Here is a 17,960-nt window from a genome sequence, read left to right as displayed (position 1 = left end):
AGTGTTTTTTATAGTACACTTCGGATTTCATTTATCAATGTATGTAGTTGTATTCCAAAAGATGTCAATTTTTTTATCTTTAATAATTTTTTGTCAGAGCTTATGCTGCACAGAAAACAATCTTAAACAGGCAATTTTAATGGGCCAGTACTTTTATGACTTTAACCACTGAATAATAAAATTTTTATGAAGTCAACGTCTATGATTCATTATTTATAGATTTTTATTTAACAGATTTATTATTATACATTATATCCAATCTTGCTACTTTTTTTGCTGTTGAGGCTTGTGTTGTTGGGATTAAACGTTAAGTTTCTTGATTTCCAACAGGAACATGTTTAATTCAAATGTAAAATAACGTGTTTTAGCAAACAATCACATTTACAAGAAAAACAAAAGCACACATGATCATACTGACAATAGTGATCAATGCTTTTGCCCACCATTTGTCCACCCTGACATGCTTTCCCCCCTTGCTTTCTCTGCTTGCATGTTTTGCATATTTTTCTGTATTGGAAGATGCCTGTCTTATTGAATGTGTATAGGATATTTATGTTTGTTGTGTGAATGGTCTTTGAATCCATTTCTCTTTAGAAATGTACATGTATCGTTTAGCTTCTAAAACATTGTGACTAACATTTTTCAATATTAATAAAGATAAATGTATATTGATCTTTATGTTAAGGTTAAACCATTTATGTGCTTATCTACATCTACATTTTGCTGCAAAGAGATGGAGTCTACTGTGTTTTATCAAAATGTGTTTTTCTTTATGCACATTACCGTAGACATTCTTTAACTGGTAAGAAATCATTTTCTAAATGAACGATTGAGAAAAGTCTGACAACTCTTCGAGAAAAATGATGATGTATGATGCTAAATGGTATGAGGATGCTCATAATACTGTTAAGTAAGATAACTATGCCAGCTTCAGAAAATGCACAAAGAGTCTAGCAGGCCATCTTGCAGACAATGCATGAACAAATGTACTTGTGATGTTATAGAACCCAGAATTTAAAGATGAATAAGAAGTAGATGGAGGTTACTTTTTGTCTCCCAAAGGTTGTGGACAAGCGATATTTAAAAGCAAAAACTACACAATTTCTTTTTTTATTTTTGCTACTTGTTCAATTTACTTAAGTTAAATCAACACAAAATAATTTTGGTCACAACAAGATTTTTTTGTTTAGTCATATAACTGAATCCATCTAAGTTGGGACAACATAAAGGAGTTGTGTTGTGTTGTTTTTACATAAAACCCTTACAATTGGGCAGAGGACTTCCCAGCATGTTTTGCGTTTATATCTGCATTTTGAGTTATTTTCTTAAGTGTTATTTTATGAATTTTTCAGTAAAAATAAAAACTTGTTAGTGTTTAATGTCCATTTATCTTTAAGGTTTTGCAGAGTTTGTTATATTTTTGCGTTTTGTGATTTTCTATGGTTGAGAAAAGCGGTTCCTTTCGTTAGGTCGTGGGCGGTTACGATACTTTATTTGCATTTCTGTTGAGTTCTATTAACTAATATCTTCTTATTGAAGTGAAAACGTCTACTTAATGTTAAAAATGTATAATAAAAACATGTTCAACAGTGCTTTCATTAAATAATCTAATCGATAAAATTGGGTTTTTATATTGGTTTTATGTCAAATATGCATGTATATGACAAATTAATTTAATCAAGACTTAAAAAATGTAGTTTATACGACAAGATAATAATGTCTTCTTTCGAACTATTTCGATTTTGTTGGAGAAATGTAATTTAATTTTGTGGAAAAGTTTTCCTTAATTTAATTAAGTAAGTTCAACAAACACTAAAAGCTGTGCATTACAGTGATCTTAATAACAGCGTCCAGGACCCAAGTTATAAAAACAGCATCAAACCATGATGCTTGGAATAGGGTTTTGGATAGCAGTGCTATTTTTTGTGCATTTCAGTGTTTCATGCATTTTTTCCCCCAAAACCTAAACATTTTTTATTTGGTCTAAGTTGTGGAACAGTTAGCTGGTCTTGGGCAACCGTGAAACAAGCCACATCTCACCATGAACACATTTCTGTTAAGGACTGCCCACTGCATTGCACTGCTCTATACAGCTATAAGCCATCAAAGCACCCTTCCAGTCTTGCCATGACTCATTGCCTTTGAAAATGGTTTGTGTGGTATCAGGTTTGAGTTTTTTGGGGTTTGTTTACAATTGTGATATCGAGACATTGTTTTTTTTATTTATTGATTCTTGCAACTATAAATGTGATACTTAATACAGTTTATGAGAGATATACAGTGCTGTAAAAAAGTGTTTGCCCCTTTTTTGTTGCATATTTATAACACTTACTGTAAATTACGGTGGCCCATTGGTGCACAGCAAAACGAAATTTAAAAAAGCAAATATAAGTTCACAAGGCAATCAAGCTACCACACAATGGAATAAAGCCACAACACAACGGAATTGAGTCACAACTGAATCGAGTCACAACACAACGGAAATACTCCCGACCACTAGGGGCCCCAAATTTCTTATTATTGTTCTATATTTTTAGGGGCACATTCAGCACCTCCGTGTTTGGTTCAGTACAGACAGTAGCGGGAGAGAGATCCAGGAGAGCATTAAGGATTTTAAACACTCATTATTAAATTAGATGACAAACATTCTAAGACTTTTTCTTTCAAGTGGAGCGGATTCTAGTCTTTGACAGTCAGAAAAGAGCACACGGCTGCTTCAGACCACTATACACATTAACTGACTGATGACAATGAATTTCTGCTATACCAACAAATCTATTGATCTATTTACTGATATAGATGAGCAAGCTTTGCATTATATTCCAGTTTTGTCATAAAACCGCAATGCTCACGTATTTTTACACCTGGTTATATGTTAATTGTTTTAGAGGTTATGCATGCATGCATAATAAAGGTTAAACAAATTGGTAATGAAAACAATATTTAATAGAGCAATCTATTATTTGTAAAAGTAAAAAACACAAGTCCAGAGCTTGCAAACTGAAACTGAGATAGGAGAGTGTGGCATTGTCTGCATCTAAATGCAGACTAAAAGTTGAAAATTACTTGAAAAAAATAATAAAAAATACAACACAAAATGTGATCGCTTAGCCATCTTTGAAACAAGGCTGTATGTTCTTCTGTACCCTTACACACACACACACACACACACACACACACACACACACACACACACACACACACACACACACACACACACACAGCGTAAACAAAAGCTTTTATTTTTGATTGACAATCTATATTTAGCTTAAAGATGGCTATCCTTCTTCATGAAGGAAAATGTTTCGTTCTATTTGCACCACTACTGTGTTTTTTCTCCATTTATAAATAAAAAACGTGTATTTTAACAGAAAACATCTATATAATAATAACCCAATGATAGCTTATTCATTTGTATTTTTGTCACACACAAAAGAAGCAAAGCATGAAAAACATATTTTCATTTAATTCTTTCATTTCAAAGTTAAAGAAACTTTTTTATAAAAAATTTCATTAAAACACCTATTGTAAATACAACCAATGTATAGCTCACAATACAGCTTCTAGCATTTAAATTAATTTAAACACATATGCACAGTTAAAAAAACTGCGTGTCTACGATACCCGGGTATGTCAGTGGAGATTTTGGAATTCATTCTTTCCATCCAAATTATGTAGCCTATATGTAAGAAGCAGCGGAGGTAAATGTATATGCTGGTTGTTAAGGCAGAATGTCAATGCAAATAGGAGACAATGCAAATATAATCGTATGGTGTATTTATATATGATGTTTGTGTAGACTCAAAGTACCAGGATTATCCTGTGTTATTAGTTTTGAGCTGCAGTTGCGATGTCTAGTTCGTGATGTCTAGTTCATTTTCAGTGGTAGACATGCGGTAAACTCCAAATGTTGCATTGGAGGCACAGAGGTGGTGCAAACGGTGCCCAAAACCTTCCACTGGCATGGCTCTTCGCAAGTGCTCTTTTTGTGATCGGCATCCACGCTGGCTTTAAACTATCAACATTTTATTGAGCTCAAGACACAGAGAACATAGTTTCAATAACGGAATTCCTGAAGATATATGACCTAGCAAAAAGAAGACAAATACAGAGATTAAAATAAAGAATACAGAGTGGGTTGATTTGCAAGTTAAAATACACGATACGTGCAAAATGTCATAGTAAACTGTGCCTAACATGAGCGTCATTAGTATTAGTCATTGCCGCAAAAAATGACTGCATATTTAAAATATACATAAATTTCAGGCTGGTAATTGACCTTGAAAGACAAACATTTTCACTATAAGAGACAGAAAGGCCAAATACATTAGAATGACACGACTAGCCAATCAAAAGCAAGCATTCAAAAGCGCTGTTTAACAAGACTCAAATTTGTTCATATGATATTGTTTGCCATTGATATTCAGTTTTTCATGCAGCAATATGCCTTCTATCCGGCATGATGTAGCTTTTTTATGCCTAAAGTGCCCTCTAGTGGTCCGGAGCATTTCCGTTGAGTTGTGACTCGATTCTGTTTTGTAGCTCGATTGCGTTGTGAAGTTGTATTTACTTTTTAAATTTCGTTGTGCTGTGCACTAGTGGACCAGTAAATTATCCAGATCATCAAACAACTGGTAATATTAGACATAAATTACCTGGATAAATACAAAATGCAGTTTTTTATTAATGATTTATTTTATTAAGGGGAAAAATCTATCCAAACCTACCTGGCCCTATTTATAAATTGCCCATCTAAATCTAATAACTGAAATCATGCGTCTACGATAACTTTCACATTGGTTATCAAGCATGAACGGCCTGTTTAAGGTCATGTCACAGCATATCAATTTCTTTCCAGATTTTGAAAAGATCACTCCAAAACCTTTTTTGTGTTTTAGCGATTCAGAGGTGGATTTGCTGTTGGGATTCTAATTATTGTCCACTGCGTAACCGAAGTGCGCTTTAACATGAGGTAAAAACTAATGTCCGGATATTATCCTTAAGGATTTTATGGTAGAGTGCAGAATTTATGTTGACCTTAACTGAGGTAAAAGAGATCTGCAATTCTTTAGATGTTTTTCTGGGTTCTTTTTTTACCTCCTGGATGAGCCTTAGATGCGCTCTTGGAGTAATTTTAGTAGGTTTAGTAGGCTATCCATAGGGAACAAAAGCGTTTCGTTTCATGTTGCACAATCTTGGAAATGTGTAAGAAAAATAAGGAACTGAGAGCACTCTGTTAGTATGTGACTGACTGCCTGTGCTGTCTTCTCATCTACAGGTGTGCAGAACTACAAAGTCCAGCAGTCATGCCAGGCCCATCTCTGGCCTCAGATGGGTGTCAGGGAAGGAACCGCTTTTAGGACTAAACTTGTTTTCTGTCAGCGCCGGAGGACATGGCTGCAGCTCCGGAGCAGAGACAGATGCAGAGGAGATGAACCACAAGACTGATGATGTAAGACCAGCATTTCAAACATCCAATAGGCAAACGTGTTTTAAAAACGATTCCTCTTAATGTATAACTTGTGACCAAAACCGGTCTTAATTAGCACAGGAATATTTATTTCAATAGCCAACAAAACATTTTATGGGTCAAAATTATAGATTTTCCCTTTATGCCAAAAATATTCCTACTGTAAATATTTTAAAACTTTATTTCTCTGAATGGATGCAGCAAAATTCCTAACAGAAATGGCCAGAAAGAAGCTTAACAAACTTCACTCTCTTTGAGAATTACCCATTCAACTTTGGCATCTACAGTATGTAAAGCTTACAATTTCTGCTTTCAGGTTCATCTACCTTTCACAATGTCATTACAGCGGTAAGCCAATAGAAAGTGTTAAAACAAACCAGTTTCTTCTTAGCAACGGCCTGCTACAGCACTTTGATTAACAACTATAAAGGCGATTTCCTCAATATTTTTACTTTTTTGTACAAAAATCTACTCATAAGACTGGTTTTGTTGTCCAGGTTCACAATTTTTTATAATTCATTTTCTCATCCCCATGACATCCCAGCTTTTCATTTGACTTTCCCAATGTTTTAGAATAGTAGTAAAACTTCTCAACACTATGAAATAACATATGTAACTAGAAGTTTTGTTGAAGTAAAACGTTTTTTTTATTTGCTACCTGTTAGTTTACCTGTTCAAAAACATGTTAATATACCATGGCAATTTTATAGTGTATCTTTATTATGCAAGTTTAATAAAAAATCACTTTAATTCTTTGTCTCCATCAGTACAGCATAGGTAGTTATTCTGTTTTTGAGGGAGGAGGTCACAGACCCAAGCATCAGTGGAGAGAGAACGGCCACGTCAGGAAGCTACAGAGATACAGAACCCAACGGCTGATGACCCGTTCTCACAAAAACACAGCCCATGACCCAGAGAGCCACGGCAGATGTGAGGGACTCACAGAGAGACCCTGTTCACACAAATCACTGACTTCACTAGTGCCATTAAGAGTAAGAGGAGAGATAAAATATATAATTTTTGATTTTGTTAAATGTGCATTCAACACCAACTCCAAAATGGAAACAGGTTGTTGAAAGGGAGGGATTCCAATTTTACATTTTACAAATTTGTTTTCAATTAGGACACATGTACGTGTGGATGAGATCAAGAATGTGTTTATTTTTTATCATGATTGTAAAATAAATGGTATTTTATCAGTTACATGTCTAATAGATTATATTACAGTATATTATATGCGGGTCAGTTGTGGCCTGGGGGTTAGAGCGTTGGGCCTGTGATCAGAAGGTTGCTGGCAGTGCCAGCAGGTCTCAGTGCCAGCAGGTCATGACTGAAGTGCCCTTGAGCAAGGCACTTTACCCCTGATTGCTCTGCAGTAATGTGTCACTGTATAAAACTACTTGTAAGTCGCTTTGGATAAAAGCGTCTGCCAAATGAATAAATGTAAATGTAAATTATATTCTCTTCAGATCAAGATTAAAGTGAATGGACAGAATGGAGGTTTAGGAATCTGCATCGCTGGAGGAAAAGGCTCCTTGCCTTACAAAGACAATGACGATGTAGGTCTACCCTGAATCTTATTACACTCTATTAAAACTATACATAGTCCTGTGGGGCTATTAAAAAAAAAAAAAAAACAAATCACACACATAATGCAAAGAGATTTCCTTATAACAACTTTTATTTCCTGGCAGTCATAAATTGATTTGTTTTCTGTTTTTTAGGGTATTTTCATATCCAGAGTGTCTAAAGAAGGGACTGCAGAGAAGGCAGGGGTGCATGTTGGGGACAGAGTGTTGGAGGTAAAATGAACAAATACAGTTCGTAGTTCTACAGTATAGAAACATCCTCTCACACCAACCATTGCTAATGCAAGCTTCTAACTGCTGTTATAAATCAGGTAGTGAGGAAAATATATTTTGTGTATTGTCTGTGTTTTTAAGATCATAAAACATGGCAATTCAAAACGACCCAGTTATACACCACATAAAATGTTTGAGATTTACCTGAACAATGTTTATTCTTCTGCAATAGTATAATTTGCTGGTAGTATTCTTCTATTAGGATTATCATGGTTGTGAAGAGAAAAACGGACAACTGGCCACAAGTCAATAGTTGAGAACCACAGATTCAAAAGATGTAAAATAAATACCTAATTCAAGCAAACTAAATGGATTATCTAAAACAACTAATCGGTTGGTTTGATGTTATAAATTCTTATGTATGTGTGATCTGAAGTCATCAGAATTTCCCTGTAGCGACAAGTTATCTTAAGGTTTCTTTGGCCATCGGAGGGCGTTATCACATAAGGCGTTCGTTCGCTCATGCAGTGTTTACAGTGACCTCATAATCCTCAGGCAACCTGGCCACGTGCAGCTCTATTAGATACATGTCAAGACCAATTGATTTTACAGAAAAATAGCAAAATGTTTGACCAAAATAATTTTGAATTATTAAAATAATAATTTACAGTATTTGATAAGATGAAAAGTATTATAACATGACATGTGACATAGATAATTAAATACAAAAATCAATTCTAAATATATTTGTACATTTCATACATTTTGCATGGTTGAAAGCAGAAATGTATGAACACATTTACGAAATCACAGAAATGGTACAGATTATATTATTTAAATTTTAACATTAGCAATAGCAACTGTATGAATAATTGTCTGTCAGATCGGACTGTTATATTCAAAGCGTTAATAAACAGGTATATATGTCTTAATCCATTATCACATAGTGAATGCCAAACAGGCATATCCATACTCACCAAATGTCACTTTGAGGAGAATGTTTCAAGATGATCAGCGAGCAAACCAAAACTAAAGCTTAAAAGAGGAGAAAAACGTTGGGAGAAACCAGATTTGACCAGGAGGGAACTTCTCTTCTGGCACTTTAAAGTAATAATTCACCCGAAATGAATCATTTTCCATAATTTATTCATCCCCATATGAAGCTAAAATAATGTGTAGGACATGTGTTAGTGGTCTTAGATACAAAGGAGGCCAATGTGTTGTTTGGTTTGTTTGGTTAACAATGTTCTTGCTGTCTCGTATATACGTGTAACGGTCACCAGCTGGAGTGCCCTTGAGAACCACCAGAGGGCACTCCACATCAGACTTTTCACTCACTCACAAACTACATTTCCCCTAACTCACTACCCGGATTCATCAGCACTGATTGCACACACACCTGCATATCATTGACATACACACATATAGACTACGGCCACACACCCATTCAGTGCAACGTCTTGTTTAGTTCCTACTGCATTTCTGAGCGTGTCCCAGGTTCCTTGTCTTTCATATTTTTGGATTTTTTGCCTTGTTTCCTGATTACTCTTTTGCCTCTGGTCCCTGCCTGTTTTGTTTGTTTGGACTGCCTGTGTATGACCCTGACCTGTTATGTGGATTACGCCTTTGGATTGCCCTCTAATAAAGCTGCAATTGGATCTTACCTTCAAGTCTCAGAGCAGTTCGTAACAGAAGACTTCGCCACCCGAGATCCAGCAGCAACATCTACCATGGACCCTGTCATCCGTCTCTTCCGCCTCAGCCAAGATAGAGGAGTATGTTAAGGAGTTTTGTGAGTGCTGCCATGGGGTGGACGAGAAGGAGGCAGTTTTAAAGGACATGTTCCGCTATGGGCTGGACATGTTAGAATACCTTATGACTGACAACACTCCTCAATGGACTTTAGGTCAATATATTGACCTTGCCCTTCGGATAAGCGGCTTGCCCTTTACTGTGGGAGAGGCAGAGGACAGTGTTGAAACCCCAAATACATTTTGGGGGGGCCAACAGTGTCAAGCGCAGTTGGCAGCAGAACCACTGCATGAGATGGCCGCCAGCCCAGCCCCACTGCACAAGATGTCCGCCAGCCCAGCCCCACTGCACAAGATGGCCGCCAGCCCAGCGTCCCTGCACGAAATGGCCGCCAGCCCAGCGCCCCTGCACGAGATGGCCGCCAGCCCAGCGCCCCTGCACGAGATGGCCGCCAGCCCAGCGCCCCTGCACGAGATGGCCGCCAGCCCAGCGCCCCTGCACGAGATGGCCGTCAGCCCAGAACCACTGTATGAAAGGGCAGCAACAGTCGATCTTCCAGAGTCAAGTCATGTCTAGTCGATCTTCCAGAGTCAAGTCAAGTCCGAGTCGATCTTCCAAAGTCAAGTCCGAGTCGATCTTCCAAAGTCAAGTCCGAGTCGATCTTCCAAAGTCAAGTCCGAGTCGATCTTCCAGAGTCAAGTCAAGTCCGAGTCGATCTTCCAGAGTCAAGTCAAGTCCGAGTCGATCTTCCAGAGTCAAGTCAAGTCCGAGTCGATCTTCCAGAGTCAAGTCAAGTCCGAGTCGATCTTCCAGAGTCAAGTCAAGTCCGAGTCGATCTTCCAGAGTCAAGTCAAGTCCGAGTCGATCTTCCAGAGTCAAGTCAAGTCCGAGTCGATCTGCCAGAGCCAAGTCATGTCCGAGTCGATCTGCCAGAGTCAAGTCACGTCACCGCTGACCTTCCAGAGTCAAGTCACGTCACCGCTGACCTTCCAGAGTCAAGTCACGTCACGTCTGCCCCGCCAGAGACTGTTCACGTCACGTCTGCCATATCTGAGCCCTTGGACAAAATGACCATCGCCCAGTCAGAGCCTCATCCCGAGATGGCCACCTCCACGCCTGTGTCTTCGGACAAGATGGCCTTCTCCACGCCTGTGTCTTCGGACAAGATGGCCTTCTACACACCATGTTTGGAGAAGAAATGGCACTGCCCACCACCCCAAGAACACCATAACAAAAGTTAAGTTTGGGGTGGAAGCATCTTGGTTTGGGGCTGCTTTTCAGCAAAGGCAAGGACACATTGAATGGCCCAGTCAATCACCTGGCCTAAATCCCATAGAAAATCTATGGCGAGAACTGAAGATCAAAGTTCATAAAAGAGGCTCAAGGAACCTTCAAGATTTAAAGACCATTTGTGTGGAAGAATGGGCCAGAATCACTCTTGAGCAATGCAGACGAATGGTCTCTCCATACAAGAGGCGTCTTGAAGCTGTAATCACCAACAGAGTCTTTTCTACATAGTATTAAATAAAGGTCTGGGCCTCTGTCATGATTATGGCTTTTTGGAAGTATTTAACACGTTTGCATTTGTATCCAGCTTTCTTCATCATTACACGATTACCTGACCACAAACAAGAGAAACACTGGGACTTAAATACACAAACTAATCAAGTAACAAGACACAGGTGCACACAATAAGGGGAGGGCAGTAAAAATAATGTGAAACAGCGGAACCATCATAAAAAGGTGGAAATACTAAACAAAACACAGACAGGTATCGTGACCTGTGTCACAATTTCATTGTCACAATACCTGTCTGTGTTTTGTTTAGTATTTCCACCATTTTTTGTCACGATACCTACCTGTGTTTTGTGTAGTGTTCCAACCATTTTGTAATTGTTCTGCCATTTTGTATTTTTTTTATACTTCCAACAAGCAATAATCCAAGAATAGTGGAACAGAACACGTGAAATATCCATAACATGGAAACAATACCCAACAACTAACAAGAGAAACACTGGGACTTAAAAAGACAAACTAATCAAGTAACAAGACACAGGTGCACACAATCAGGGTGGGTCAGTATAAAACAATGCAACATGGCGGAACAATAACAAAATGGTGGAAGCACTAAACAAAACACAGACAGGTATCCTGACAATAAAGCTATAAAAGCACATACAAATAGACAATAGGTATAGACTATACTTTTTTAGTATAGTAAACGATAGAAAGAATATAGAAGGATATAGAAATGGGACTCATTGTGTCAGGTGTTGACGAAAGAGGTGTGTTTTAGCCCATTCTTAAAGATGGCTAAAGATTCTGCAGTTCTTTAATTTCCCGGACAGGGCTTAAAACTAGTCTCAGACTAACTTAAATCTGAAAGATGCCTTGATCAAAAACAACTTGCACTGACATCTTAGAATACATCACTGTGATTGGTTTGTCTCAAGATGCACACAGTAATGCTTTTTGTAAAGATTGTTTTTTTAAAACAATTTAATCATCCTAATTTAACCAAGGTCTAGTCCTGTTGTAAACCAATCCTTATCTGGGAAACCGCCCCATAGAGCAGATTATTGCACCAATGTGGAACAGTTTCAAATAGGTGTGTAAAAGTGAATTTGTTCCTCTTGGCACCACAAGACATTGTTCACTAGCAGAGTGCAGGGGTTTGGAGGTTACATTCATCTGAATTAGTGAGTGTAGGTATGGGGGTGCAGAACCAGTGGTCATCTTGCAAGCCAAAAGCAGAGCTTTGAATTTAATGATAGCGGCTATTGAGAGCCAATGTTACCTGATGAGGAGCAGTGTAATGTGTGAATGTGTGCTGTCTTCGGCTCATTAAATAACACTCTTGCCGCTGCATTCTGGATAATTTGCAGAGGTTTGGTTGAACAAGCTGGAAAGCAAATTCAGTAGAGCGTTACAATAGTTCAGTCTGGACAGGACTAGAGCTTGTACAAGGACTTGTGCAGCATGCCCCGTAAGGAAAGGTCTAACTTTCCTAATGTTGTACAGGACAAATCTACATGACCAGGTTGTGCTAGCAGCATGATCCATGAAGATTAGCTGATCATCAATGATAACTCTAAGGTTCCGGGTAAATTGAATGGATAATTGTGATGAATCTTTGGGACTACTGAAACATCAAAACTCTCTATACGCAGGGCCGCATTATCCTAATGGGCAACATGGGCTGCAGCCCATGGCCCTGAACATTAGGGGGCCCCCGAGAAAATTATTAAAAACTTAATGCTTAATACTGAATCCAGTGTATTTTTCCCTATGTTGAAATTGTGTTAGGATCTTTCTCACTCTCCCATGTGTCAAATGTCTCCGGAGAGAGGTCGCTTTCAAAATTGGGACTTTTAAAAAATAAACTGAGGACATCAATGCATGAACAAAGACTGAACTGTTTGACAGTAATGTCAAGTGAGACTGACATTCTGCGTCAGATTGATTTTAAGGATTTAATTGAGAAGCAGAAAGAAGCTTTTTTTTAGTGGTGAGTGATATTTAATTTGTTTTATTTGCTGGGCTGTTACTAATTTGTAAGATTATTACTGGATAATATTGTTTCATTATGTACATCACTTTTAGCCTACTTTTTAGCCTACTTTTGGGCGAAACACAAAGTGTTCGCTTTGTGTTTGTTTATTTTTATTTCACGAGTATAAAGAGTGCGTCTTTATATGGTATTTGTGTGACTGCACATTTGGTTTCCAATTTTTTTTATATAACCAGCATATAACTGGGGAGGGGGCCCAAAGCTGCGTAAGCAGCACTGTCTTTATGTAGCAAGTTCGTCACAGGAAAGCTTTCCGAAATGGAGAATCAGTTTCACTCTAAGCAATAATGTGGTACCGTGACCTGAGGACTTTTTCCATCTCTTCAAATACGGTCTCTGTCATATTTAAAATTTAACAGTTCTTTTGAAAAGAAAAACCTCATAATATAATATTTTAGTGTTTTTTTTAAGTCCGCTGTTGCTTATAAATTATGATTCATGCAATGACTAAAAGGCTATATTTCAAGATCACTTTCTCCCGTGCCCCACTCCACTGCCCCACACTTCTTCTCACAGCATTCATGCCCATTTAAATTGCATTTTTCAAAACGCCAGTGAGATAGACTGATAGACTATACATTTTCTCACCAATTGCTTTTTGTGATCTTTTCATCACCTGCTTCCCCTTTTTCTGCTGAATAATAACAGCTCTTTTTTTGTGCTCTAAGGTCAACGGTCAAGACATGCAGGAGGCTAGCCATCCCGAGGCTGTCAGTGCCCTGAGGAATGCTAGAAGCTGCGTAAAAATTAAAGTTCTTCGTGAGACATGTGTGCCCGTTGAGCCGCAAGCACACAAGAGTTCTGACGCCATGGCAACAGAGCGACAGTCCAGGCAAGAGTGGGATGTTACCATACGCAGGGACAGGTCCAATGCCACACAATCCTCTGATCCAACAGTGGGCTCCAGGATATTAGAAATCTGCAACGGAAATAAATCGGTAGGCTTTAGTCAAGTCAAATTGACTTTATTTATATAGCGCTTTTTAAACTTTTCATTGTTACAAAGCTGCTGTACAAGAAAACATATTGACTAAAGGCAATACATATAAGGTTATACAAGTAAAAACAAAAAAGGTAAATACACAGAATGCACACACAGATTCAGACACACACACACATACACACTTAAACACGCGCACACAGACACACACACACACACACACACACACGGACAGAGTCCATCACCTAGAACCACACACCCAAGATAAGGAGAGAGAAACACAGGTCAAATATTAAACAGACTATAAATTCCTATATTCAGTGTTAATTAAATTAAACTTTAAAATTCTAGCTCTCATCTCAGCTTTTGTCAGGTCTGTGCATGAACTGTGTCCTGCCCGCTCTGGTAACCTTGGAACAATGAAACAAGACTGGCTGAGAGTAGAGTACTGTTCAGCTCTCTTTGATGCAACAAATGCATCAGTTGTTATTGGAAGTGTTCCTGGTTCTGGTTGATCTAACTAGTGAATCCTAAACCTTCAGAGTTTTTATATTATGGTAGTGTAGTGTATGCAAGATTAAAAAGATGCCTCTTTAGTCTAGATTTAAACTGACAGTGTGTCTGCCTCCCGAACAGTGCGGGGAAGACCGTTCCAAAGTTTAGGCGCTAGATGGGAAAAGGATCTGCCGCCTGCACATGATTTTGAAATTCTAGGTATTACCAACTGACCGGAAGCCTGAGAGCGTGCACGCTAAGGACTGTAATACAAGATAAGTTTAGGACAAGACTTCCAAAATGAAAACAGAAGAAGCTCCTCTTTATCAGTTCTACTGCCACAGGGAAAAAAGCCTTTAATCAAGTTTTTCTTTTCGTGAATGTAATATACCTGGAATCAGATAATGTAATATAGTTTTTAATTCGTTTCGGTATTTGATGCTATATTAACTTTAATAGATTTGTAATGCTTATTCTTTTCTTGGCAATGTATTTGTTATTTTGTCATTAGGATGATCTGGATGAGTTAAAGCCAACGAAAGACACAGAGACCTTCAAAACCAATGCCCTACTTGTTGTGAAAAACACCATGACGGTATGTGCTGAGGATAGTTTGCAATTCTATGTCCTTTGATGTGTGTGTGTCTTTGAACAATGAAGTCTGAGAAATGCCTTTTATCAAGATACTGCTATTCATTTTAATGCAATCCGGACATCTCTCCAAACCATTTCTGCAAATTATTTGCCAGTTGTTCTTTTTCAGTATGTTTCGCTACAAAAAGCAGTAAGCAAACAAATTATTTTAAAGCTCTGTGACATGTATAAAGTCCTCTTAAATATCTTGCTTTCCAGTATAAATGTTGAGGAAACATCCAACAACTGAATTTTACAGAAAGCAAATTCACAATTACTTTGTCAGCTAGGTTAAACTGTTGAACACCAAAATGACCTTTTGTTAGATACAGTATATTGAATAGTTCAAGAGAAATCCAGAAACGTTATTAAAACAAGGTCTAATGAAAACAGAATTGTACATCTACATTTTGAGGTTTCATATTAATTCATTCAACACACAAAATAAACTTAATATTGACTATTCTCTAAAAATGCTTTTAATCTGAATTTATATTTTATTGATGTTAACGAGAAATGAGATGAAACTAATTTATTTGTTTTATTTGGGAAAAAATAAACAAAAAAACACTGCTTAAGAAGATGAGTATTTTAGTAGAGCCACAAAAGAAGAGTGTTTGACTAGTAAACAAAGATTGTGTCTAATTGGGTCTGACTTCCCTGTTCATTTCCTCTCTGCCCACTCCATTATGACCTTGACAGATACCTCGGATAATTTTGACTCACCCCTCTACCTCAGATGAAGATGTGGAGCTGCTGACACAGGGTTCAGATGACAGAGATTTATATGACTTCATTGGCTCTGAGGGTCACGTCTACCCTGATTTCTTGAACAGTGCATTTTATCCTGTATGAAAACTCCAGAAGAATGTGACCACAGGTCACTCATTCACTCTGTGTGCTTGTCCTTGAAATTCCACAAGTTATTTGTGACATTGAAAAGTGTAATTATTATAACTATTATTACAGGACAATATAAAGGACACATGGTGAGGTTTAGTCCAGCACATGCTGATATTTACACACACACAAACATGCTCGGTAATGTTTTCTGGTGTAATTGATTATATAAATATTTAGCTAGTTGCTGTCACTGTCTATCTATCTATTTAAAAAGAATTGATGAAGAGACAATTTTAGAAATATTATTGATTTTATTGGGTAGCTGGGAAATAAAAAAACCTTTTTAATGATGATTTTATGCGTAATAAAGACATTTAATTTCTAGAAAATGTCAAGACAATACTATGTGTCTCCTTGTGAATTCAGATGTGGCTGTGTTTTTCAGTTAAGTAAAATCGTGCTGGTTGTCATAATCACTGGAGCAGAAATTGAGCGACACACAGAGATCGATACTTCAGACAAACTTCCAATGAGTCACAGAAACTAGTCGGTTATCTGATTCTTACATTCTCTAAACTGTTTAGAAGAACGTGTCAAAAAGCAGTGACTTTAAAGATACAAAAAAGCAGTGACTTTAAAGATACATTTTTTTCTAATATTTTGCATGTTTAAATGTTACACAACATTGTTTATATTTTTACCATTTACAGCTTATAGATAATAAACTTGAAGGTTAAGAATTTAATTGTATGATTGTTTTTTTTCAGTCTAGTAATGTTCATGTGGATATCTAGCATAGCAGTACATTATGTTAAATGAAACAAAATGATCTTAATTCTCGGTCAATGCATGTCTCAATTTACTAATCAATTTACTGCTCACTTCAGCAAGGGTGCAAGGGTAATCCGAAACACTAGGAAAGATATACAGGGGGGTATACAGGGGGGTAAGCATGTTGCTTACAATGCCAAGGTCATGGGTACAATCCCAGGATATTGCACATAGTTGGAAACAAATGTATGGTACATAGCAATGTAAGTTGCTTTGTATAAAAAAAGTCCACCAACTGCATAAATGTAATTAAAAGTATTAAATATTGTATCCAACTCCAAGATTCAAATCTAATCTAAGTTTATGAATTTTTTTTTTCAAAATGTCATTTGAATGTATTGATATTATTTCATGAGGTGTACTTTCTGTGAATGTAGAGAAAGGGGTATACATTCACCATGAGTTAAAAAAGATACATACAGCACTTGACTTATAAGGGCAATTCATCTTTTAAAAGGAGACTGTATGCAAGTGACATCGTCATCCTCCTCCTCAGCTGGACACGAAACTCCCTCAGTACTCCCTAAATACAATACTAAGCAAAACAAGAACGATAACATCATGTAGATCGCTCTCTTGCACTTTAAGCTGTCAATCAAAAACCCACTAGCCAATCAGCGTAAACCGGCCATAAATCCCGCTCACACCTGAGATTAGTGCCAGAAAGGCGAACGAAAACTTGTGATGAGTAAATGAAAACTCTGAAAGTGCAAATGAAAAAATCTAGTAGTGAATTCAAAAACTATTATTTGCAAAAACGAAACAGAAAATTGTTGAGAAAAATGCATTTTTTTCACATTTATTGTATTCATTATCAAAGTGTTTTTCTTCTTTCTCATTGAATAATTTTGTTTAATTTTTAAAGTTTGCATTCATTTTATTGGCACAAAAATAATTCCATGCCCAATCTTTGTGTCCGTTTTCAGGGGCGGCGCCAGCCGATTTGAGTCAAGCCCCGAATGTAATGACTGTCACTGAGCAAATATGAAACTGGCAATAGCCTATGTTCTGGCGGAGGCCAAAGAGGAGGTGCCCCTCACTAGCACGGCCCCCCGTGTCCATTCTGACTGCTGGGTTCAATGTTGGTTAGTTCATTCTGTCAGGTAACGGGTGCACAGGTAGATGAAGGGTTAAATTTAAAGTTTTTAAATAAAACCCCACAATGGGGAAAACATCAACAAAAACAAGAAGGCAAAACCAAACCTCCCACAAGGGGGGAAAAACAAAACAAAGTTCTTTGAATAATAAAATAAACTATTAATCCACAAACTTGGCACAGGAGCAAGGGTAATCCGAAACACTAGGAAGGGTATACAGGGGGGTATACAGGGGGGTATACAGGGGGGGTATACAGGGGGTACAAACAATAAACCGACAAGGGACAGAGAGAAAGTGGGGCTAGATAAAGGGAAACACTAACGAGGACTAATTAAACAGGGAGAGTGGCGGCAGGTGACTGGGATGAAACCCTAAGGAAAAGCTAATAGGAAGATTGCACAGAGTGGGTGAGAGGAATGAAACACTAAGGGGAAGATAGACCAGGGACAGTAACGGGCAGGTGACAAGACTAAACACTAATGCGGAACTAACAGAGAAACAAGGGGGCGGAGCTAAGGACACAAC

The sequence above is a fragment of the Barbatula barbatula genome (assembly GCF_947034865.1).
Source record: "Barbatula barbatula genome assembly, chromosome: 14".
NCBI lineage: Eukaryota > Metazoa > Chordata > Actinopteri > Cypriniformes > Nemacheilidae > Barbatula > Barbatula barbatula.
The sequence above is the reverse complement of the archived record's forward strand: the minus strand, read 5'-3'. Positions refer to the sequence as shown.